Consider the following 15,184-nt stretch of genomic DNA (forward strand, 5'->3'; position numbering starts at 1 on the left):
TCACAACACCTGCTGTGGTGTCGTGTGAAGAGTCACCACGGATCAGTGCTGGAGGAAGAAAAAAGGGAGGGAAAGGCAAAGGAGGAAATGATGGGAAGGGGCAAAGAAGCAAGTGAGATTGAGTTGAGTGGCGGGTTGGCTTATGAATTATATATAAAAACTATTAGACATAAAGAGAATGACAGAGGAAAGGCAGCAGATGAGGAGAACTTCTTCAGTCACACTTGACGCGTCAAAGAGATTTTTTTCCCCCCGTCTCGTTGAAAACCGACCGTTAGGCAGCCCGTTTGAGTCAGACCCTCTCTGTTCTTCAGGAAGTTCTTCCTCCCTCCAACTATACCCGTGCCAATTAAACAGACCACCAAAGAATTGTACAATTTGATCAAAGCACTATATTTAAGTATGTTGGTTCTTAAAGTTTGTGTTGCGTATTTGAGCACCTAATTGGATGAAATTGCTTTTTTCAATCAGTCTCACACTAAAATGAAGGTTACGAAACAGTGTACTGTTTCGCCATAAATGACGATTATAAATACAATTTTCACAGAGAATCTTTAACTACAATTATACAAAAACAGTCCTTTGAAAGTTCTCTGTCTGCCGTATGTATATTATTCTCTTTATAGCTCAGAATATTTTTTTTTAAACAGATGAAGTTAATGCATCTGAGCTGTCTGATGCAACCGCCAATTACTTGGAGCTCTCACACTGAAGTCCGTCCAATGAACAGATTTTCTGTGGGCTCAGGCGGCCGAGCTGCCGCCCAATCAGAATCCGAGCTCGTCTCGAAGACTGAACAGGTTAACTCGAAAAATGAAACGAAAAAAAAAAAGCTTGTCTCAATCAGCGCCATTAATGGATTAACAGGCGGCATGTAAATGTTGCCCCGGTGGCTCCGTCTCTCCCGTGCTCTCATAATTGTTAACTATGAAGTTCACATCAAAACTAATAGCCGGTCTGATGCCATTACCCCCGCGCTTCTGTTGCCATTGGCAACAGATAGAGTCCTGCTCCGCGCCGAGAGTCTGTCGCCACGTCTGTGTGTGTGAGTGAGCGAGGAGATAGACATGGGCTCAGCGAAAAGAATAAAAGAGCATGATAAAGGAGGGAATCAAAGGAGATATACTGGATTCTGATCATTCAGGGAGAAGAAAAGGACACATCTTGGGTCTTGACAGATGTAAATGTCAGCTGGATGGTTTGGTCTGAATGCTGGATGAATGGAGTATACCTATGCATGTGTTTCCTTTTTCCCTCTCTCCCTTTAAAATGTGTGTGAGCCTAATAGAAGCTGCGGGGGCCGAGACACACAGCAGAGCTGCAGCAGACACGAGCAGCCCCGAGGAAAGCCTCGTCCTTCACTCGCCAAATTTTTATTTTTTTTTACACTACACCATATGTTTCTGCCTTCGCTATGCATTTTCACCTGAACTTGTGTATTCCTTTGAGCATGCTGGGGTTGTTTTTTTGGAAGGTGAAGTAAAGGAGAGGAGGCTCTTGATGCCACTCATCGCTGTAGCTCGCTGCTACTGTCTCCTGCCTTGTCTGCTCAAAGAGCGCGGGCACCCCGCTGGGAAAGATGAGAGGCTTGATTACAGTCAAATTAGCAAATGAGCAGGTTAATTACAGAACCAAATTCCTGTAGAAGAGCTGTCATGTCTCTGAGAGATGCTGCTGCTCAAAGAGCCTAAAGAAAAAGTGGGGGAGGAAGGTGGGGTTGGAGGGGGAGGAGGTGGAGGAGGAGAGGACGAATGCCTTTTTCTGCTTTTTCAAGAAAACTCCATGGTCTCTTCCCCCGTTTTAGCTCAGAAACTTGCCGTTTGAGGTTAAGGGGAAATGGTTGCATCAATGAGCTATTATTTTTTTTTTTTCTTTTTCGGAGGACACTTTTTCTCCTTGCATTTTCTATCCCTCCCTCCCTTCCCCTCACTCAGGAGACTGCATCAAACCCCTCTCTCCAGCTTTCTACCCACTCTCCCGCTCACTGGCTTTCATCCTTCACTTCACAGGAGCCTTTGGGAGGCTTCAGATTTTTTTTATTTGCTACAACCACGTAGAAAAGGAATTTCTGAGACATCGCCTAAAGTTTGCAAGGACGTTCCATTTCACACGCAGGGAGAGAGAACGTGGAGCGAACTCGCTGGAGGAAAAGGGGAAAGTAATTAGGGAGAAAAGGTAGATTTTTTTTGGTTTGTTCAGGTCACAGACTGCCGATGTTTAAGAGTGACGCCACTGAACGATCTGCTTTGCTTTGGTCAATGGCTTATGTGTAGTTTTATGACTGTGTGTGTGTTGTGTGTGTGTGTGTGTGTGTGTGTGTGTGTGTAAGAGAGAGAGATGGATGGATTTTGTGGGCAGATGTGTATGAAGTCTGGAGCAAATGGAGTGAGAAGCTGAGCAGCTGGCAGAGGACAAGGAGTAGGCAAGTGAAGAGGATGGGAGATTCACAGTCACACACACACACACACACACACCACACACACACCACACACACACCACACACACACACGAGAGCCTCGATGATTCAGGCTGGTACGCAGCGCTGACATGACTCACACCAGTTCACTTACCAAGACGCCGTCATTTGTGTGTCATCTCCGAGACAACCCCCCGCCGTAACACACCGCTAACTTAATTTTCTCCTGTGTTGTCACCCGGGTGTCGTCGTCTGTCATCAGTTCAGTAAATTAGACTTTCACTCCGGCAAGTGTTTCCAGGGAATTTTCGTCGGGGATGTAATCATATCTCTTAATGGAACTGAAGTTGTGGAAGTTGGCAGTTGGCTCTCTATAGATTTTATGGGAGCTGTTGTAGCCAGAGGGATACACATAGATGTGTCGGAGGTCTGTGCAGATACACTCAGAGAAGGGGGAGCAGTGGGAAGGCATCTATATTTCATCTGCCGTTCATATTTGAGTGGATGAGAAGATGGGAGAGGCGGTGGGAGAAGAACCGTCTGTATCTTCCAGTGGATGCCTTTCTTTACAGAGGTATATCAGTGCATGTTATCCCTTTTTAAATTACAGCATCAGCACAACCACCCCCCCATTTCCCTACATCCCTAGTTCTCTCCTCCTCTCCATTTTCCTCCTCCCACTTAGGCAACACTATTAGATTTTTTTTTTTTAAGTCCATTCCAAATGAATTGAGCTGCTGCGGCGCTCATGTCGAAACGAGCCCAGTCGATTGCCTAAATGTAACTATGCATAGTTATCGGGGACTGCAGCGCAAGCCATTTGCGGGAAGCCTAAACATTATAAACAAATAAAGCAGCCGTATTGCCTCCAGGCCCCTTGGTTAGGAATGCACTGCAGTGTCTGGTGAATGGGCAGCCAGCGTGAAATCCAATATAGGCCTCTGTGTGTGTGTGTGTGTGTGTTTGTGTGTGTAGAGCACTCCACTCCTATCTTCATCAATATAGCCCTATGCAAGCCTGGTGCGCCTGCTTCCACCAAGATACAACCACCCTTATTTTGACCACCACTCCACGTCTGATACAACAACCTGCACTATTACTGCTGCAGCCGTTTCCTTCCTGAAATTGGACGGTTCTCCAACAGGGGGGTTCTGTGGTTACAGGAGTTGTAAACAATCCCTGCAGCTAATCAGAGCGAGGAACTCAAGTGGGTCTTAAAAACGTCCTCTGATACTGTTGATTTCACAACATTTCATCCACTATTTCTTTACGCCGATGTGGCCTTGCTTTAGCGGCAGCCGGCAGAACAACTTTCATTAAAAAAAAGGTTTTTTTTTTAATCGGTTAAAGCGAGGCAAATTTTCCCCCAGTTGCTTTTGCATATGACGTCTATTACAATCACAATGACTAGTGTAGTTTCACTCTGGCAGCAGAAGCTTTTATTAACAGCTAGAAATCACGATGTTGGACACTGCAGTCAAGCTATTCAGAGAAAAAAAAAGAAAGGAAAAAAAAAAATCACCTCCCAGCAAGACGAAAGATGGGCTCTCACTTGTCACAGAGCCGGCTGTGTTCTCTGCTATCTCCCCCACCAACTCCGTGTATCTCTTATCACTGTGTCCTTAATGGTTTGGTGTGCTACAGGAAGCCGCGGGGGGATAAATCACCGGGGGGGTCTGAGGGCGCTGCGAGACACGCACACCCCCAGAGGACGTCGTGGAAAAACCCTCCAGTTACCATGGAAACCCCTTTATTGCCCCGGCAGTTATTGTGACATTGACCCCCGAAGCGAAGGGGCCGGGGCTCGGTGTGTTGACCTCACACCATTTAGTTGCAGGGTGCCTTTCAGTGACCGGGTGTGTGTGCTTCAGTGTCTGGAGGATGTGTGTTCCATGAGGCCACACACACACACACACACACACACACACACACACACACACACACACACACACACACACATACAGCCTCGTTGTGTTTTTGTGCAGCCCCCCGAGCACTTGAGTGCATACACAGAGATTAGGCACAAGGTTAAAGGGAAACATGTGCCTTTCCTGCAGCTCAGATCACCAGATATTTAACCCCACTGCAGTCCCGATCCCTCAAACCCACCACAAACACCCGGTCTCGTCCCCACTAACGGCATCCGTTTTGACAAGTCATTTATTCTTATTTTCAATATCGCAGACTTATTTTTCATGATAAAAGTGAAACAAATCTGCCAATTGGATGTGATAGCTCATTCGTTTTCTGTCATGCCAAAGTGGGACATTTCTTGAATTAAGACGCAATTTTAAAGGATCACCCGTCAGATAACACTTGTTGCATGAAGGATTATGTAATATAGTCTAAATATATCTCGCTGGTGTCCTTATTTGTGGTGAATAGACGACTGGAATTGAATTAGAGATAGTAATTTGTGGACGAATAGTTTATATAATTGGTTTTCATGAAATGCATGTATGTTATTTTTCCAATGGTATGACTCAGTACCTCGAGGTAGAGCCCTGAAACCAGAAAGCTTCTTGCTGAGAGTGATTTGCGATGCATTCCCAGTGTGGTGTGCTTTTAATTTCACTCCAACTGCTGCTTTAATCCATTTCCCCCGCTATTGGGTAGCCATTATGGATACGGCTGGTTTATAAAGTATTTTTATGAGACGGCTTTGGCTTTTTGTCCATCTCTACAGCGAAAAAACCTCGCTGTCATTCCCCCCACTTCCCCCTCTTACCCCTCATTTCTTTTCTTCTGTGTGCCTTCCCGGCCACGTCCTCCCTAATGAAGCTAAATCTAGCATGCTAAATGCGACCAGTCAGCTATGTCATTTGCGCTGGTGCGGCCGTAGCCGTCTTCTATCTGCCCCCCGGGAGGCACAAACACCACTCCGAAGACGTCGAGTCGGTGGCGTGAGAAGGGTACAGACGATGTAGATCCAAGTTAATCTGCGACAGCTTTTGAAAAATGTGGGCGCCACGCGTGCATCCAAACAAAAGAGGCTACCTCCGCGCGTGGGCCGGCGAGAGGAACGGATACCGTAACAAGAGTCAAAAGTGTGCACGTGAAAGTGCAACTGTAGCTGCGGTGGAGGATCGGTACTGTACCGGGGGATCAAGAGCGGGAGAGACGTGCTCGGCGGCGCACCAGCCCGTCGATTGCACCGCTCTCAGCTTCAAAGTTCTCAGCTTCAGGATTTCGTATAGAATCTAATGGCTTTGGAGTGTGAGTGCGCGCGCTAACACGAGTGGAAAAGCGCCATAATACAGGACCCTACACGACAATCGAACATGCACACACACACTTACAGGAAGCACGCACACACACGCATGCGTGCGTTTTGCACAGTGTGTCAAATCCCCTCCTGAAGTCCAATATATCCCTCACAAACCCATTAAAGGTGCTTCATACAACAGCCCTCTCACAGAATACAGAGAGGGAAGTGAGAGCAGCAGCGACTGAGAGAGCAACACAGAGAGTAGGAGAGCCATTTATTTGCGAGGTGCTCAAAGTTAAAACACATTCCCGGCAGGTAAAAAGTGTAAGTTTTTTTTATATATTTGTTTTAAATGTTATTTTAGATATTAAAGCATACAGTTTTTTTTTTTTGCTTATTAAGTTGCAATGTACAAATGTGAGCGTGAATCAAATAGGATGAAGAGTGCCTTTTGTGGAGGATAACAGTATGAATGTGAGTGGGGAATAACAGAGGAGCGTAGGCAACGGGAAGTTTGGAGAAATAGCTTTAATTCAAGGTTGGGTGGAGGCGAGGCAGACCTGATCACACATGCATAACGAGACCCCAGGAACCCGGGACTTAAATGCAAACTAATCTGACGAGAGGATGACTTGCAGATGGAGAGACGGGCGGGGGAGCTCAGGTGAGGGGAGGGAGGTGATTACAGGCAGGGAGCTGACTGGCTGGGAAGGAGTAATTAGGCTGATTCAGAGGAGGTGAGCAGATGGACAAAGAAGGGAAAAGCACAGAGCCCCCAAAACACAGGAAATAACCACAAAAAGTCTGGATACATCTGCTTTGATATGCTGGGAACTTACACTGTATACAAGAAGTGGATGTGATCATTGTGATGTCACCCGTTGGCTTGCGGCCGACAGTTTTGAAGCTACGATACTGTGATGATGATGTGTTGACTCCTGCTGATAACACAAAAGCACTACATCCTGGAGACATCCCCCTTTCTCTACGTGTTGCCATGGCATTTAAAAACCTAGGTGTATCCTTGATTAGAATACACACAACTTTTAAGTGCTTTCACACTGCTAATTTTCCATGCAGGCTTCACGGGTAAATGGCATGTTTAAGGTCGGGTACTGTAATTTTGAAAGACATTTTTTTTTTTTTTTTTTGGCATAAATGGTGGGCGAGTTGTGTTATTCACTCAGATACTGTGATATGTTTCAGACCTGCTTATTTAAAATTCAATCTGCTTTTGCTTCCGCTTAACATTTCGTCATGAATAACTTGAGCCTCTATGTGTGAAGGTTGTTACACCCACGTCACCCTGCACTAGTTATTTATGAAGTTAAGGAATTATTCACTGCAGCCATTTTGTTCTTAATCCACATCTTATCTGGGTGAAAGTGAGACACCAGTGCTGGCGATCTGGTCTCCCCCCCTCTCTCCCCCCCTATTTGACATTTCAGCCTGAGGAAATGACTCTTCCCTGGCATTTCTTTCATTGCTCCGGGGTTGCAGCGCCTCTACGGCTGCCGTCATTTACACTTTTTAACGTGTGTGTTAGTGCTACACTTTTCTGTTTAGTTAAACAATAAGCTGACGTTCCTCTGAAGAGACAGAATGGCAGTAAAGCTGCCACAGTGTCCCACGGCATTTTACCTCTGCATACTATCACACACACACATAAACACACACACACACACACACACAGGCTGGCGATGAATGTTGTACAGTTAAAGCCAGCCAAAGCCCTCAGTGTGTCACCTCTGTCATAGTGTTAATTAGACAGTGTCACCGTCTGTCCCCAGTGACATTTATTGCACATTTGAATATTTTACCCAGACAGATGGTAAGAATGTCAAGGCGTGACACTGAGTTATTAAGCCCTAGCCCTCTCCTTCGGCAACAGAATGCAGGGCTTGTCAGCCCTCGATTGTTTTAATAACTCACTGGCAGTACGGCAGCAAAGTTTGCCCTGACACTCTGCGCTGCAGCTAGTTCCCGGGGCAGAGGTGAACGAGCCCACACACACACACATCGTATCACACACACACACATATACGACATGACCGCGGTGTGTGAGGATGAGCAGGAATTCCCTCGCTGAATAAGAAGAGCAGGTAGCGTGGCACCGTGACCCCTCGAATGACATTATCCATCTGTACAGCGCCATGCTTCTTTCTATATCGCTACGTGACCTTCACCCGCTGCACTAACGCTCTCGTCAGACGCTGCAGCCCGCCGTGGATGTGCTCCGTAACCTTAGAATATAAGATACCAACGGTGTCACCCTGTGGGCTTCCTTCACTCGCTCTCACATACCGCACAGTTGACTCTTTGCATTTTCAGACACCCAGCCTTCTCACATTGTTGCAGACACGGAGAGGAGGCGAAATACTACTCCTTTCAAAGGACTTTTACCCAGTAAAAGTGTGTCCACATGCTGGTTTTCTACCGGATACCGTAGCAGGCAGACTTGACATTTGTATGCAAGTTAATGAAAAATGATCAGAGTTGACTCTAGCTATGCTACACATTTTGTTAAGGTCATCGCACTGTGAGCCGTTTCTCCTCAGAACACCGACACGGGTGAATCGGGAGGATGTATTTGGCCTCGTTGATAATGCTGCGTACTCGTTAGCGGTAAGACCTGCTGCAATGAAGTTCTGCTTGCGTTGACTTAAAACTGTGGGAGTCTGGAGGCCTGGCCAAAAAAGAACAAAAGGCTCCGGAGCTTCATCCTCCCTCCAAAGAAAAGAGCACAAAAGAAGGAGCTAAAGAAAGCTCCTTCTCCACCAGCTTCCCTTATATATGAAACCCAGTGATCAGCAGATCAGGAACACCTGAGAACCCCTGCTGCTCCATTCAAAACGAATGGGAGGGCTGGATATAGCGTGAATGCAGCATAACGGGCACTATTTGTACTTGTTCCACATTTAAAAAACAAACAAAAAAACTTTCCCATGAAGTGACAACCCAGTAAACCTGCAAAGTGTGTGAAAGGAGCCAGAAAATAAACATTATCGCATGCTACGTTTGCTAAACGGATTCTCTGTTACCTACAGATTGCCAGTGTAAAATTAGCATTAACAACTGAGCGAGCGCAATCTCAACCGCCGATTTTTCTGCTGCATTATTCATTGTCCGTGTTGAGGAGGAAAACGGAATGAAATTGTGATTCGAAATAGTGTGAAGAACACAGAGGGAATGAGAAGAAGTTTCTAGCGTCGCCCCTGTCCGTCTAAAATGGCGAAATGTTACAAATCTGTAAATGTGAAGCATATTCTCCCGGTGTTGCAGCGAGGATGTGAAGGCCCTTTAATGCAGATGAATACGGGACAAATATTGATTTGTTTGCGCTTTATTTTGTGTTTGTACTGCAACACCCCTCACACACACACACTGTTGTGTGAGTCCATAATATAAGCCAGGTTTGCTTAGTTATTCCGGTTATATCCTTCCCTGCTGTCGCCGCGTCTCATTCCCACAGCTCATTCTCATCTTGTCCGTCATTTCTCCCGTGAGTTTTTGAGCTTTGTTGTAATTACCCAGTTTGTTTGCACCTTGGCTCTAACTGCCTCGTCTCGTCGCAGCCAGCTTGTGTTCACAGGACGCATGTGTGTGTTTGTGTGTGTGTGGTGGTCCGCTGCCATGCACCAATCAGTCTTTAGCAAACACGGGCGTGACGGGCGAGAGCACGCAACAGTGCAAGTGTACGTCCCTGCACATGCGTGAGCCCACTCTGGCAGACGCAGAAGAGACAGAGAGAGGGACCTTGTCGGCTCTAATCCCTTTGTTTTGAGTCAGATTAGAGCTCTGCGAGGCGTTTGCGAGGCCTGCAGAATGTGGATTTAAGGATTAGTCTAATAAACAGAGGCTCTGTGGCACTCTGCAGCCCAGTGTGGAGATTACACAGGCACCGAGAGCAAGGAAGAGAGGGAGGTGGATTGTCCCGTCACCCCCCCCTCCCTCCTCGCTCTCACTTCCCCTCATTTCCACCCTGACAAATGACAGGATGAGTGGAGAAGAAACGGGGAGGAGGAAACAGAAGGTGGTTGAGTTCTCTTCACAGTTCCCCGATCAGTGTGGCAACTTTCATCCATCTCGATCCCCGCGGGGACCGCGACTCGGAGGCGCACACAGGCAGACCTTGGGATGTGTTACTTTTATCCTCTACTCTTGTACGGCCTTAACCATAATTCATAATTACTGTATTCTGCCCGCCTGATCACAAGGGACGTCCCTTCATTTTCATTCACACTCGGCAAAGAGACAGAACGTTCTGTTATTGACTCAGAAGTATTAGTTATTCATTAAAAATCTACATTTTCTAACACCTACGATAATATTGTGTGTTTTTTTTTTTTTGGTTTCACGTTCTATTTCGGTACACTGTGAAACTCATCTAGCAGGTCACCTGTTTAGTTTCGGGGACTATCTCTGTGACCTTATTGCGGTGCAGATGAAAGGCGGTCTAATTTGTAAAAGTCTGCCGCTGACTTATTGTGTGCTCACATGCTAATGAAGGGCCACAAAAAGAGATGGGGAAGATAGGAGCGCTTGCTGCTCGACATCTCCGCGTTCAGAAGTCGGCCTCGTCGGGTTCGTCGGCCTTGTTGGCTTTGTCTGCTTTGTCTGCATCGTTGACCTCGTCGGCTTTGTCGGCCACTTCAGCCTCTTCGGCCTCGTCGGCCTCGTCGGCCTTGTCTGCTTTGTCTGCTTTGTCTGCATCGTTGACCTTGTCGGCTTCGTTGGCCTCTTCGGCCTCGTCGGCCTCTTCGGCCCGCGACGGCTTCATCGGCATCATCGGCCTAGTCGGCCTTGTCAGCCTCGTCAACCTCGTTGGCCTCTTTGGCTTCGTCGGCCTTGTCTGCTATGTCTGCATTGTTGACCTTGTCAGCTTTGTCTGTCTCGTCGGCCTCATCGGCTTTGTGGGCCTCGTCGGCCTCTTCGGCCTCGTCCGCCTCGTCGGCCTCATTGGCTTTGTCTGCATCATCGGCCTCGTCGGCTTCGTCGGCTTCGTCGGCCTCTTCGGCCTCGACGGCTTCGTCGGCATCATCGGCCTAGTCGGCTTCGCCTGCATCGTTGACCTCGTCGGCCTCGTCGGCCTTGTCGGCCTCATTGGCTTTGTCTGCATCATCGGCCTCGTCGGCTTCGTCGGCTTCGTCGGCCTCTTCGGCCTCGACGGCTTTGTCGGCATCATCGGCCTAGTCGGCTTCGCCTGCATCGTTGACCTCGTCGGCCTCGTCGGCTTCGGCATTATGAAAACTGATCGCCCCAAAAATGACTTTACTGCATCAATATCACACACAATGTCAGTCACCGGAAAAGATGCCAACTTCTGCTCATGCAAACGCAAATAATGACACAGCTAGTGAGCCACGACCGATCACACTTAATAAGCAACCCCCCCCCACCCCCCCTCCGATTTGGCTAAAAGAGGTGTTTGAGGTAATGAGGCGAGGTGTGTGGGGGAGAGAGTGATGAAATGTTTCCTGTCCTGCACGCCCCTCAGCTGTTGGCTCACAGATCATCTTGGATCCAGAACGGACCACGGTTTCCAGTTGAACCGGAGCCATGTAAGCAGCAGCCCCAGCCGTCCTTTTGCCGTGTGTGTGTGTGTGTGTGTGTGTGTGTGTGTGTGTGTGTGTGTGTGTGTGTGTGTGTGTGTGTGTGTGTGTGTGTGCCACCCGAGATCGAAGGCGTGATTAATGACTCCTTGTGGTGAGGAGCCTCGCTGTCAGAGCCCTGTCCAAAGCTCAAAGAAGCCAGGCTCGTGTGTGTGTGTGTGTGTTTTTGTGAGACTGATAGAGGTCACGGTGCATTTATAGATGTGGACGCATGCAGGAATATGTATATATGCTAATTACACACGAGGCATACACCACTTCCATGTCAGAACAGGAAGTAATCAGCCTGTCAGTAAAACTCCCACTCAACACTCACTTTTTTTCCCCACAAATCTCCACGGCTTAAATTTGTTATCCAGTACAGTGAAATTAAAAGTAGATTGTACACGATGAGATATTTGTCCAAAAAAAGTTTGCTAATTACCGTGCGGTGTTAAAAGTAATTACATTGATTATGCACACTTAGAAAAAGAGAGCTAATTAAACAAGGGGGTTTACACTCCCAAGATATGATGTTGTGTATAAGATGCTTTTCAGTGGAATCCAAACACGCGACCGGATGCTTTGATAACTGAGATATACTGTGAGTAATTGTAGGACTCTCGCCCTGAAATCAAGATGCACGCGGGTTCTTTTGGGCGACGTGCGAGGCTCACACCACGATGTGTTTTTCCTCCTTTTATTCTCTCTCTCTCTCCCTTCTGCTCTTTTGTTTCTCCCAGTCACTCTCTCCCTCTCTTTGTCTTTGTGAAACACACTGTGTAAACAACTTAATTTGAGCAGCGGCAAAAAAAAACAAAAAAAACAGCAGAAAATTGAGAGCAAAATGCTTTATAGACACAATTTTTGTCTTTTGTGATAACACGGCCTTGTGTTCTCAATAGGCCGTCTTTCGCTATTAAAATTCCTTTCAAATTAAAAGAAAAAGAAGAGAGAGGGAGGGAGAGACCAAGTGAAGAACTGTTGACAAAGAGTGTTGGAAGAGTGGATATTTTTCTGATGGAAAGGCTTCACGCTGGGTTTTATCAGGCTTTTAGTCACCAGTCTTGTTGGATGATTGTTGCTTTTGGTTTGGTTCCAATTGAATTAAATGAGCCAGATAATGACTGCTTTACGGCCCCTTCCAATGCAGCCGTAAGATATGATCAGATCGCTGAAACGACTGAATCTATACTTATGTGCAAAAAAAAAACATTTTTCAGGCCTTTAAAGAGACGTCCATATTGCACACATGTGGATATCGATTAACTCAGAGAGCGGTGTGAAGTGCAGTCAATCAATTAGACCAATTTGGCACTATTTTTTTTTTTTTACTGATAAATCTTCTGTGTATTTTCGAGCAAAAATTGCAGACACATCCTGGGTCAAGAGTGAAAATTTGCTGCTTTTCTTTGTCTTACGTAAACTGGTTTTAATAATAATAATAAAACAATAATAATTTCTTAAGGGAGCCTTTCTTAACACTCAAGTTAACCTTCAGTTAAGACAAGCAAATACAGTTAAAACAGTTTAGGGTTCACTATTTCCTGATGTTTTGTTTTTGTTAGGGTTTGTTTTTCTGAAAATCTAAGGATTATTTATTTATCTAAATAATTTGTGAAGATAATCTGCGGATGAATGGATAATGATAGAGCTGTTTACTGAAATATGCACAAAAACAAACTATAGTTTTGTCTACAGTATAAGAAGATGGCTCAATAATAAAAGACAGTAAATGTCAGGCTAGTTGATAGCATGTACAGCGTAAACAAAGCCTTGTTTGAGCTTCCTCCTAAATAGTTGCAGTCGGAGTCATGTGGACAGGAAGCCTCCCACAGTGTGATGGACCTGGACAGCACTCACACACACACACACACACACACACACACCGCCTCGCCGCTTATTGCTTTGATAAACGAGATGGCTGCATAGCTAATTGTCTGTGGGTCTCCAGCCAGTGTACATGTGACCATTACAAATGCAGTGAAATAATATGTGCAGTCGGGTCGATGCCGATCGGGACGTTCCCCGAGCCGGCTGTCTCCGCGGCACATTCGAGACCCCGACGCAACAACACACATGCATGCACTAAAGCACCTTCTGGTGATCCACTTTTAAATATAACTGAGGACTGAATTCTACTGAACAAGCATTTTTAGTAGAGAAAAGGAGCTTACATATTTGAGTATGAAATGTATTGTGACAGAAAGTATCAGATCTTTTTAGTTTTTAACAGGTTTTGGAAACTAGATGCTTGTTTCCTATGTGTAAGAAACACTCTTGAAGCATGTGATTACACATTTAGATGTGTAAAAAAAAACTTGCTTCATCTGTATTTAAAACAACAACAAGCCAGTGGTAACACAGCTCATATTACTGCCTTCTTCTCTTTGATAGTTGGCCTCTTCAAATTCTTTCGGTTTGAATGGGAATCCATCTTGTTTGATGCCCGCTAATCCACTGATGTCATTAGCTTCCTATTAACTGGGTGTGATTTTCTAGTTACACTGGATTTACGTTGTGTCATTTTCCATATTTTTCATCCGTGAGAACTTATTTGCACAGAGAAAGGCCATTATCTGTACCAAACCTCACCTCTATAATTTAGTCTTCCAATTACATTTCTCACTCTGCCTGGATTTCATGGTCACTTCACGGTCACATGACGCGTCTCCTTCATCTAACCAGCCTTTTGTGGACATTCAAGGAAAAACGCGGCTCCTTGCTTCTTCGTGTGAGTGTTGAAAACTTTGTTATCCGAGTGTGCATGAATGCACCGTGGGACCCGGGCAGATCCACGATACGTCATTACGCTTCTGATAGATGAGGTGGACCTCCTCGGTGTGATGACCGGGGATGGTTAGACCGCTGTCACCGGAGTAATTAACCAAAAATAAAAAGTTTGCCGTGTGCGTGTGTGGGTGTGTGTACCACGACGTGTGTGTTTCTGCGACCTTGAAGAAAACACCCGCGTGGGTGGAACGTGATTGATATGCGTTCCAGATCTCATGATTGACCCCCCTCGGCTTTCCCCACTTTATCCATCTATCTCCCGCTCTGTGTCCTTTCTCCTGCTATCAACTAAAACCATGGTGACAAACTGCTTCTCAAGTCCTTCTGCACACACACACACACACACACACACACATTAACACACACACACACGCTAACACACACACTATCACTAGCCATGGGGGTGTTAAATTGACACATTTATTCCTATATCTGTCCCCCAGCCATTGTCACCGCTCCATCCCTGCTGATCGATGCCACTCTCACGCCTCTGCATTAAACACAGGGCTGCAGCCAGGAGATGATTAGCCTAGCATCGCCTAGCCTAGCTTAGCATAAAGATCAGAAGGTTTCAGGGTTAAGTGCTCTAACTATTTTTTTAAAAGTAAGAAGAGAGCTAAAGTCACCTCTGAGTAATTCAATGCAATGCCTCACTGAAGCTAGCACTTCCCCCTTGCTTCCAGTCTTTATGCTAAGCTAGGCTAATAGCCACTTTTGTGTTTATGTGCGGTATCTTAAGTTTTCATGTAACACGGCATTAAGCCTATCACCCCAATATTTTAAATTAGAGCCTGACCGATAAAGGATTTTGAAGGCCGATACCGATACAAATGTTTGTTGATTTAAAAATCCGATATTCCAATATATCGGCCGATATTCTATTATTTTTTTTATTTTAGAAACGCGTAACAATACATTAGCAGATTTCCCTTACATTAGTTATTATTAGTTATTTATGAGTCTTCACTAAAATAATATGATAATGCATTTTAAAAATAAACTTGTTTATTTTATTGTCACAACGGAACAGAGGAACATCAAAATATATTAAAGTTCTGATAAATAAAATGTATAAAAATACAAACTTAAGATATAAAACTTGAAGTCCTTTGAACAAAAAAACAATAACAACAACCAAACGCAAAGTTACCAGTATTAAAAGACTTGGTAAGGCTC

The sequence above is a fragment of the Eutrigla gurnardus genome (genome assembly GCF_963514095.1).
Source record: "Eutrigla gurnardus genome assembly, chromosome: 5".
Classification (NCBI taxonomy): Eukaryota; Metazoa; Chordata; class Actinopteri; order Perciformes; family Triglidae; genus Eutrigla; species Eutrigla gurnardus.